Source organism: Pan paniscus, chromosome 4 (genome assembly GCF_029289425.2).
Source record: "Pan paniscus chromosome 4, NHGRI_mPanPan1-v2.0_pri, whole genome shotgun sequence".
In the NCBI taxonomy this organism is placed as follows: domain Eukaryota; kingdom Metazoa; phylum Chordata; class Mammalia; order Primates; family Hominidae; genus Pan; species Pan paniscus.
In genome coordinates, this window is record NC_073253.2 from 42,159,855 (window position 1) to 42,171,312 (window position 11,458).

Below are 11,458 nucleotides of genomic sequence, written 5' to 3' on the forward strand. Positions count from 1 at the left end.
TGAATTCACAACGGTTCTTGCCACCCAGTACTTCATTTATTCCTCTTTAATGTCCTCTATATATTAATCCATTTAGGTCCTTTCATGCAGACCAAAGTTGTCCAACATTGGAGTAATACTTTCTTGTCCCTTTGGTCCCCTCTAGAAAGCCCACCAATAATTTGATTCAAAGTAGAAGAACTTTGGATAACAGAGCGTTCTGCAATACTAAACAAGGTTCATAAAGTGCCACTCTGGAAGGAGTCTTAAAGACCAACAGCCAGCACCACGGATATATTTTTAAATGGTGCTGAGTAAGAAATGTTAGGAAGCAAATGAGGACTATAACATAATGTAATATATGTAAATTTTAAATAAATACACAAAATAATATTCATGTCTTATAGAACTACATACCTATTCAAGGATAAATATCTTTCACATTGATGTAGTGGCCTATTGGGAAGAAAGGAATTAGTGCTGGGAATGGAGAAGGAGGGAGGGAGAGAGGAAGGGAGGAAGGAGGGAAGGAAGGAAGGAAGGAAGGAAGGAAGGAAGGAAGGAAGGAAGGAAGGAAAGAAGGAAGGAAGGAAGGAAAGAAGGAAGGGGAAGGGAGGAAGGGGAACAGGGAAGAAGGGAGGAGAGGAAAGGGAAGAATTTAATAATGATGATAGCAGATTATGTCTTGAAGAATATGGAGTAACTCTAACATAAGTTAAAAAGGAAGCAAGCCCTAAATTAAACCTTTCATTTTACAGATGGAGAAACTGAGGCTCAGAAAGATGAACTGTTTGATGCTGGGATTTTATTGCTGTTCAGAGGCAGAAACCAGGCATTTTGACTTCCAATTCAATGTGCTTTCTACTGCATCAAACTGCTACACGTATACTTATAATGCCTCACTTCCTTCCCTTCTAATGAGTAATTCATCTAAGTATAGTTTTAACTGGAGAGGTTGATCATTGCTGGCCCAATTCATGGTCCCTCTCCCAGAGAAGCCACCCACCCCTACTGAAAGACTGAGGCCTTGCTGGACACCAGGTGACCCGGATCACCTTCTCTTGGCCGATGGGCCTGAGGTGGGAAACTGATTCAAGGGCAGCCCTTCCAGAGACAGGGTGGGGGTCACCAAGCATCCTGGTTTGCCTTGGACTGAGGGGGGTCCCAGGATGCAAAACTCTCAGTGCTGAAACTAGAAAAGTTCTGAGCCACGTGGGACAAGCTGGTCATCCTGGCAGGGAGGGACTTAGGACCTGTAAGGCCAGCTTCAAAAATAGATTCTCAGTGAGAAACAGGGAATCTAGCAGACCGAGACTGTTGGCTGCAATAGAAGTGCCGTGGTGTAGAAAGAGGGCAAGGGGCACTAAGGAGCTTCCATACGGGTCCTATATAAACAAAACTCAAGAGCAGAAACTTCGAGTAAGTGGAGGACACTGGTTGACCAAGAGAGGAGAAAAGGGTCTATCTTTGTTCAAAGACAAGCAGATACCTGCCCGCAAGAGAAGGACTCTGCTGCAGAGAGGATAAAACTCTCGCATTGGCCCTTCATTTCAGAGGCACACGGTGGCAAGATGGGGGTGCAGATCTCCAAGAAGAGGAAGTTTGTCACTGATGGCATCCTCAAAGTGGAACTGAAAAAGTTCTCACTCGAGAGCTGGCTGAGGATGGCTACTCTGGAGTTGAGGTCCAAATTATGTCAACCAGGACAGGAATTAATACAGGAGCTTAAAATAAATTATTTAGGCAGATAGTGAGGGTAAGAGAATCCTCAGCAAGACTTCTCTCTTAACAAAAAGCAGCCCCCAAATCATTTATTTTCTAACAAAGAGCAGCCTGTAAAATTGAGCTGCAAACATAGATAAACAAGCTGGAAGCTTGCATGGAGAATGCCAGCAGCTGTGCCAATAGAAAAAGGCTACCTGGGGGTCAGGCATGTTCAACATGGAGGCTCCATCTTCCCTTTTCTTTGTCAACCACATGTACAATAAAGGAACAGGCAACATGGCACAGGCCAGGTAGAGAACCCATCACATAAAAAATAAGGGTGGTATGGCCAGTTTCTTTACAAGCTATGTAAATGACACACCTGGTCCAACCAATCGAAACCGTCTGCTCAAGCTCATCTATAAAACGCTGTGCATTTCACCATGAAACTGAAAAACCTGCTTGGGAGCCCATCTCTGCAGGAGAGAGAGCTTTTTTCTTTCTTTTGCCTATTAAACCTCTGCTCCTAACCTCACTCCTTACGTGTCCACATCCTTGATTTCCTTGGTGTGAGGCAACGAACCTCGGTTACTACTCTAGACAAATGACGCTGCTTCAAAATCATAATCTTAGCCACCAAAACACAGAATGTTCTTGGTGAGAAGGGCTGGCAGATTCGGAAATTGCCTGCTGTAGTTCAGAAGAGGTCTGGCTTCCAGAGGGCAGTGTAGAGCTTTTTGCTGGAAAGGTAGCCACAAGAGGTATGTGTGTGTTTGCCTAGGTGGAGTCTCAGTGTTACCTCCTGGGAGGGCTTGCAGCGCAGAGGGCCTGCTGTGGTGTGCTGTGGTTCATCAGGCGGGGCGTAGGGGGCCACAGGCTTCAAGGCTGTGGTGTCTGAAAACTCTAAATGCAGGAAGTTTGTGGATGACCTGATGATCCTCAGCAGGAACTCTGTTTACCTCATTGACACCGCCATGTGCCAGGTGCTGCTCCAACAGGGTGTGCTGGCCATCAAGGGAAGGTCATGCTGCCCTGGGACCCAGCTGGTAAGACTGACTCTAGGAAGGCCCTGCCTGAGCACATGAGCATCGTGGAACCCAAAGATGAAGTACTGCCCACTACCCCATCTCAGAATAGAAGGGTGGGGAGGAAGCCATAGCTCCTGCCATGCCGCAGCCAACCCCCACAACATGACAGGGTCTCCTTGACAGCTGTGTCTGGCATCTGGATGTTGTCCTGGAAAGGCCTTTAATAAAATCTTGTACAAAGGCACAAGGCCTGACTCGACTGTATGTCCAGTGTTCAGACTGAGGGGCATGTTGGCCTGCAGAGCATTCCTTGACCTCTTGGTTAAGGAATTTGCAGGGCCCAGCACGGGAGGACCCAAGCAGAGCTAACCAGAGGAATGTCCCGTGTGAGAGTGAAGGCTGATGGCTAGCAGGGCAGCACCTCAATTAACTGTTCTGTAGTTCAGGATTGTAGCTTTAGAAGGGGGATATATTTAGAATGATTTTTCCTATGCCTAAGGAAATACGCATTGCACATAGAAAGTAAATACAATGGCCATTATAGTGTGCGTCATACTGTGCTAAATGTTCTTTGCATTCACAATCATTTACTCCTCAACATCTGGTACGTGGAAAGGAAATGTGCTGCACCACTGAAGCTCAGGCTCAGAAGCAAATTTGCCAGAGCAGTATGGAGCTGGCATTAGAATCCACATTCCTAAGTTCTGCTCTCTTGACCATTCTGTTCTGGAAAACTGTAAGGAACATTTAAATTGTCAACACAATAACAACAAAGCACCTCTTACATCAGTCTTTGGTAGCCCTGAGTGTGGTCTCAGCCTTCCTCCAAGGCTCGCACGTGCACAGCTTACAACCAACCCCTCTTCTCTGGAGCTACTCTCATTAGCTTTCTGCTCCTTATAACCATGAGTCTGACCAGCATGATTTTTATTTTAGGAAAACTGGCTTTCAGTAGCTCCTTCCTCAAAAACCACTGTGGCCAATTTCAGGTTCTCAAAGAGACTCTTTCCAGTTGCTCCTGTTTGCTGTTGCTGCTGCTTCTGCTTTCATTGCCAAGGAGAGGGTTGCAGCAGAAGACGCTCCTCTTCTGTAATAAGCTGGTTCTCTCCACTCAGCCTGAGTACACTCAGGGCTCCAGACACTAAAGAGCAAAACCCTCTCCTCCATCCCCACTCAGATGCCCACTTCTGCAGCCATCACCGTACAGGATCAAACTTCTTGACAAAATTATTTATTCCCCAGGCCTCCATTTCCTCCCTTCCTGTGCAATCCCGAAGGCCCTTCCACCTTCCCACCCCTAGGAAATTACTCCGGCCTTGGTCCCCAGGGCCCACAAAGCGGCCAAATCCAGTGAACTTTTTCCTGCCTTTAACCCCTGAAGAAGTTTCTGTAACTTCCCACACCATCGGCCACATGTTCTCCTTGAACTCAGCCCTCTCACCTGCCAAGGTGCAAAAGGCCTCACTGCCTCGCCCTCTCCTCAGCCCATTAGACTCTATTTCCCTCCCCTTCACTGGCTCCACCCTCCTCCCTCCCACCTACTAAGGAAACACTTTCCGGACTTTTTATCCTTCCCACATTATCTCCAAGACCTCGCCTTCCCAAAACCTCATCTGTCCGAGGCTCTGGGTACTGTCCCGGAGTAACAGTGAATTTGAGGTCTGCAGGGAGACACTTTTGCATATGTGTGTGTAGCCTTTTGTAAAGTGCCTGTGTGGATCTGGTTTTCACTGTTTAGCAAACAGGATCACCTGGGCCTTGTTTATCCCATGACTTTGTTATGAGACTTTTAGTTTGGCTGGCAGAATTCAGCCAGAGAATGCCCTGTGCAGGCGCAGAGAAGGATTGCAAAGTGCCAGGGGTGGGTGACTGGTTAACCATTTACTTCCCTCCCGGGGAGGACAGCAGAAAAGAGGCCCCAGCCGCTGCCCACGCCTGCCCACAGCCTTGGTGTTCCTGATCCAGCACGTTGCCATCATCCTCGCCCCAGATACCAGCCAAGGAGGCTGGAAGGCCAACCAAGCTCCAACCACTGGGCGTCCCATCGCAGCGTGGCTTTACTGCTAACGTTGGCATTGCTGTTTGTGCCAGGGGTTCTGTTCAAAACCAAGCTCTTAGAAGAATTTGGAGGAAATTATGACTGCAACCATGTCTTTGTAAGTGTTATCTTCTAAGGAAGAATTTATAGACTTTGGAGTAAACCGTAACAACTCTACATTAACTTTTCCCCCCTCAATTTTTATTATTATTGTGGAAAGTTGTAGGAAAATGTTGAAAAGTCAGAAATGTTGAAAGTACAATGAAAATCTATATGTCTTCCACGTTCTTCAACAATTTTAATGCTTGCCAGATGAGTTTCATCTCTGCATTTGTGTACATATTTTTGTTGTTATTGAACCATTTAAAAATAAGTTGCCAATAGTATGTTTCATTCCTAAATACTTCAGCATGCATCTCCTAAGAACAGGAAGTTAGACACCTCTATTTAACACCTAAGAAGATTAACACCCGTTCTATAATATTATTTAATAGCCAAGCCATATGCAAAATTTCCCAGTCATCCTAAAAATATATTTTATAGCTTTGGTTTTGCCAAATCAGCATCCAACTGAGAATCAGATGTTGCATTTGGTTATTATTTCTCTTTAGTCTATTTAAAACAAATTTTTTTTACTGAAGTAAAACTAACATTCAGTACATGTTAATACATTCATTTTAAGTGCATACTGGATGAGTTTAAAAAAAATGTGTATGTCCTTATCACTACCACCACAGTCAAAATATTTACAAAGTTCACTCCTTCTCCCTTTGCAGCCTATCTCTCCTCCTCTCACCCCCACAGCCCCGACTCCAGGCAGCCACTGATCTGATTTTTCTATCTATAGGCAGCTTTGCTTGCTCAAGAACTTCATAAATGTGATAATACAGTTTATGATCTTCTGTGGTTTCTTTCACCGAGTCTGATCTACCTGGGATTCACCCATGTTGTTGAATATGTGAGTGGGTGGCTCCTTTCATTGCTGAGTAGTATGCTAGTGCATGAGTCTACCACCATTTGCCTATCCATTTACCCACTGATGAAGATTTGGATTGTTTCCAGTGTTAGGCCATTCTGATTAAAGTCTTTATGAAAATTTTTGTACAACTCTTTTTGTAGACATATGTTTTCATTTCTCTGGGGTAAAAATCTGGAGTAGAATTTATGGATCATATAAGTGTATATTTAACTTTATAAGAAACTGCCAAACTACTTCCAAAATGTTGACAACACTTTGCACTCCTACTAGCAACATATGAGAGTTCTAGTTTCTCTGCATCCTCACCAATGCTTGATATTATCAATCCTTTACTTTTTGCCATTTTCGTGGGTGTGTAGTAGTATCTCTATGTGGTCTTAATTTGCATGTCCCTGATAACCAGAGCTGTTTTGTGTGGTTCTAGGCCATGCATATATATATATATATATATATATTTATATATATATATATATTTATATATATATATATTCCTTTTTTAGTATGTCTGTTCAAATATTTTGTCTTTTTAAAAAGTAAGTTTTTGGGTTTTTGTTTGTTTGTTTGCTTGTTTGTTTGTTTTTGAGAGGGAGTTTTATTCTTGTTGCCCAGGCTGGAGTGCAGGGGCACAAATCTCAGCTCACTGCAACTTTCATCTCCTGGGTTCAAGTGATTCTCCTGCCTCAGCTTCCCGAGCAGCTGGGAAAAAAGGCATGCACCACCATGCCTGGCTAATTTTTTTGTGTAATTTTTAGAGAGATGGGGTTTCACCATATTGGCCAGGCTGGTCTTGAACTCTTGACCTCAGGTGATCCACCCGCCTCAGCCTCCCAAAGTGCTGGGATTACAGGCATGAGCCACCGCGCCAGGCCATAAGTTATCTTTTTGTTATTGAGATTTACATATAAATCCTTTGCCAGATTTATGTATTACGAATATCTTCTGCCGGTCAGTGACTTGACTTTTCAAGTACCCAGGTGACTTTTCTTTTTATTAATATTGTCTTTTAAAAGCAGAAATTTTGTATCTTGATGAAGCTCAATTTGTCAATATTTTCTTCATGGTTGGTGCTTTCTGTGTCCTGTCTAAGAAGTCTTTGCTTACCTCAAGGTTACCAAGATATCCTTCTATGTTTTAGTCTAGAAGTTGTGTAGTTTTAGCTTTTGCATTTAGGCCTATAATCCATTTAGAGTTAATTTTTGTATACGGCATGAGATAGGAACTAATGTTTGTTGTTTGTTTTTGTTTTGCTTTGTTTCCCACACATATACCCAGTTGTTCCAGTGCCATTTGTTGAAAAGACTCTATTTTCCCAATTGAACCACCTTGGCCTATTTAAAAAAAAATCAATTGAACATATATATGGGTCTATTTCTGGACTGTATTCTAGTTCATTGATCTGTATGGCTATCCTCTGTCAATATCACAGTGTCTTGATTACTATTGTTTACAGTAGTCTTAAAATCAGTTGTGTAAATCTTCGGAATTGTTATTATTTTCCAAAATAATTTTGGCTCTTCTGGTTCATTCATTCATTTAATACCGATTTAATTTCTTTGAGAAATGTTTTAGAGTTATCAGTACACAGGGTGTGTGTGTGTGTTATTCTAAATATTAATCATATTATTATAAAACATTATTCTCTGGTATTGTAAATAGGATTTTTATTTCATTTTCCAATTGTTTGTACTGATATATAGACATACAATTTATTTATGTATATTGATTTTGTGTTCTGCGTCCTTACTAAATTCACTTTTTGGTTTTAGCAGCTTTTGTGTAAACTCCTTGAGATTTTCTATGGTCACAATCATGTTTTACGTCTTCCTTTCCAACATATGTGCTTTTGTTTCTTTTTTCTTGACTTTTTGTATGGCTAGGATCACAGCAAAATGTTCAACAGAAGTGATGAAAGAAAACTTCCTTTCCCTGGCCCTCATCTTAGAGAAAACATTCAGTCTTTCACCAAAAAATATGACACTAGGTAAAGGTTAGCAGGTGCAGAAGCATTTGACAAAATTCAAAATTCATTTGGAATAAAATGCTAAAGGCATCTATATTGTCTCTCTCTCCCTCTCTCTTTATTTATTTATTTTTTTTTTTTGAGACAGAGTCCTGCTCTGTTGCCCAGGCTGGAGAGCAGTGGCATGATCTCAGCTCACTGCAGCCTCAACTTCCCAACTCAAGCGATTCTCCCACCTCAGCCTCCTAAGTAGCTAGAACTACAGGTGAGCACCACTACAGCCAGTTAGTTTTTCGATTTTTTTGTAGAGATGGGGGGCGGGGTCTCACTATGTTGCCCAGAATGGTCTTGAACTCCTGGGCTCAAGCAACCCTCCTGCCTCAGCCTCCCAAAGTGCTGGGATTCGAGGTGTGAGTCCCTGCGTCCAGCCTAGATTGCCTTTCTTTAAAGACTGTTGCATTTTGTTTTTGTAGGCAGTTGATTCATTTATGGATTGACCTATTCTTTTTTTTGAGGAAGATCTAGAGTAGCCTTTATTTTAGGTTAGTTTGGTCCTAATCCTGAGATGTGGTCTTTCTGGTACTCTACTCAAAGCCCTTGGTGTCCAATGAGGTCTTTTCACTCTGGTTGTTCAAATTTTAAGCATCTCCCAACTCTGTATAAGCTCCAGAATTTGTTTAGCTCACAGTTCCCTGGCAACCATTCTTTCCCCGGTGGTGCTTTGATCCACCTTGTGGTGCCTCACTCTGCACATGCACCGATTGGTATTCAGCCAAAGGCTCGAGGGGAACCCTATGATCTGGAAATCTTTTTTTTCGTTTTTTTGAGGCAGAGTCTTGCTCTGCTGCCCTGGTGCAATCTTGGCTCACTGCAACCTCCACCTCCTGGGTTCCAGTGATTCTTGTGCCTCAGCCTCCCAAGTAGCTGGGACTACAGGCACCCACCACCACGCCCAGCTAACTGTTGCATTTTTACTAGAGATGGGGTTTCACCATATTGGCCAGGCTGGGCACGAACTCCTGGGCTCAAACCATGCTCCCGCCTCAGCCTCCCAAAGTGCTGGGATTACAGGCATGAGGCACTGCACTCTGCCAACCTGGAATTCTTTCTCTGCGTAGTTTCTTCTTCTAAAGGGTTCTTTCTGTCTTAGTCTCCCCGAACTCCAGTATCTGTGTCTTCAGCTCAGTGAGACTTCTGCATTTTGCTTAGCTTCTCCCTCTCTGTGTTGGAATTCAGCAAATGGCTCTGACAGAACGTCTGGGTGGTTGGAAGGCTCACCTTGTTTGTTTCCTTTCTGTCTTGATTAGAGCCCTGTCCTACCAATTATGTCTGAAACCAGTTATTTGATATATTTACCCAACTTTCTAGTTATGTATGGCAGGATGGCCAGCCAGTACTAGTTACTATGCCATGGGTGGAAGCAGAAGAGTCATTAATCTCTTCTCATTTAGAGCAGGGGTCAGTTAACTTTTTCTTAAGAGCCAGATAGTAAACACATTAGGTTTTCAGGCAACACTGTTTCTGTTGCAATAGCTCAGCCATGTCAATATAGCACAAAAGCGGCCATAGTCAATACCTAAGTTAGTGAGCATCATTATGTTCAAATGAAACTTTATTTATAAAAACAGGCAACAGACCCGCAGCCCATAGTTCACCAGCCCTTGATCTAGAACAATACTCCAGCCATTTTCCCCCTGTGACATTGACTTTGTCAAGACTCCAGGCCAGTCATCTTACTGAATGCTCCAAATCCTATTTTCTCAAGATATCACATAACATATTCCTTTATCCCTTATATTTTCTATAAAAGGTCGTTGGGTCAAAGGCCTCATGAGAATCAAGCTAAACATTTTTTTCACAAGAATAATCTCTTAGGTGATGTTGAAAATATTAACTTTTGAAAAAGCATCATTAAAGTCAGTGCAACTGAGTTGAGATGATTCCTGAATTCATTCATTCTCCCATCTGTCATCCATCCGCCAAAAACTCATGACGCGGTTACCTCTGCCAGGTGTGGTGCTATGAGTGCTCAACAGGATACAGCGATGTGGTCCAACTTGCATTCAGTGGGGTTGGGGTGGGATTGGTGGGTGACACCGAAGCACAGTGCTAGAAAAGTCAGCATCTCACTCTTTTTCTGGGCCAGGGCCAAAGGGCTTACTTTATCTGGAACACTTGTAACAATGCAGATTCACTAGCCCCTTGGACCCACTGGAATAGAATCTCTTGATGAGACACAGAAATCTGTGTTTTAACTGGTTCCACTGATATTAACAGGTCAAAGGACTGTTAATATCCAAAAGGACACCACACTGAAGGCCGGTGTGATGAAAGTCAGCTCCTAAGGGGGAAAGCCACCTACCTGGAAGGAGGCTGCATCTTCTTCTGATTTACTATTAGGGGTACCAGAGGTGAACATGCCTCACAGGTTAGCAGTCACCCAGCAGTCACCCACTGCTTTCATTATAAGAGAAAAAGCATCCTGGCCTTGGGAACTGTAGTGATTCTTAAATATGTTCACAAATTCATTGTGACAACTCCCTTCAAAAGGTGAAGGCTAATTCCTCTCCCCTTTGGTGTGGGCCAGACTTAGTGATTCACTTCTAACAAATAGAGTTTAGCAGAAGTGATGGTGTGTGACTGCAGGACCGGATCCTGAAAACCCTTGCAGCATCCCCCTTGCTCTCCCTTCAATCTCTTGCTCTGAGGGGCCCTGGGCATCATGCTGCAAAGACATTCCAGCATAGTCTTTGGGATGTCTGTGGGAGTCCACATGGAAAGAGCTGAGTCCACAGCCAGCATGAACCAGCCAGCCATGTGAGTGACTGTTCTAGTCTGTTCAGGCTGTCCTAACAAAAATACTAGAGACCAGGTGGCTCATAAACAACAGATATTTCTTTCTTATAGTTCTGGAGACTGGGAAGTCCCAGATCAAGGCACCGGCAGATTCAGGGTCTGGAGAGGGCCAACTTCCTGGTTCATAGATGGCTGTCTTCTTGCCATGTCCTCCCATGGTGAAAGAGGCAAGGGAGCTCTCTGGGGTCTCTTTTATAAGGACACTAATCTCATTCATGAAGGTTCCACCCTCATGACCTAATCACCTCCAAGGACCCCACCTCCAAATATCATCACATTGTGAATGAAGTTTCATCATATGAATTTAAGGAGGACACAGACATTCAATCTGTAACAATGACTATCTTGGAAGTGGGCTCTCCAGCCCCAGTCATGCCTTCAGAGGACTGCAGTCCTGGCTGACATCTTGACCACAACCTCACAGAGAGCTACACAGCTGAACCACTAGAATTGCTGACCCACAGAAACATGCAAGGTAATATATGTGTTTTGCTCTTTGAAGCCCTTCATTTTTGGCCAGTTGGTTATGCAGCAACAGATAATGAATACAGGAACTTTGCACATATTTAGGGCTACTTCTGAGATCACACTGGGGAGCCCCGTCTGTCACTCCATTTGGGGCAGCCAGCTTCAGAACCACATGATATGGAGTTCTGCATGCTTTCCTGTTTGGCACATGTATCTTCTCAACTGGCTCCTGAGCTCACAGTGAAATTCCCGGGCAAATACCTACATCAGGCCTCCAGAGCCAGGAGTTGGGGCATTCACCCGCTGAGTGAACTATATTTGGAGATGACGCCGTTACCTCCCCATCCCCAGCTGCTCTTTTGGGACTTCCGTCTGCATGTAAGGCAGCTGGGCAGCCCTGCTTCTGGCTGTGAACAACTTTTCTGGGTGTAGAGCCAGCAGCACAT

The 11,458-nt window shown here is 43.8% G+C and overlaps 1 pseudogene; it reads left to right on the forward strand.

Annotated features, from left to right (window-relative positions):
• Window positions 1-1,550: 1,550 nt before the first annotated feature.
• Window positions 1,551-2,877, forward strand: LOC100978546 (small ribosomal subunit protein uS3-like; annotated as a pseudogene).
• Window positions 2,878-11,458: the final 8,581 nt, after the last annotated feature.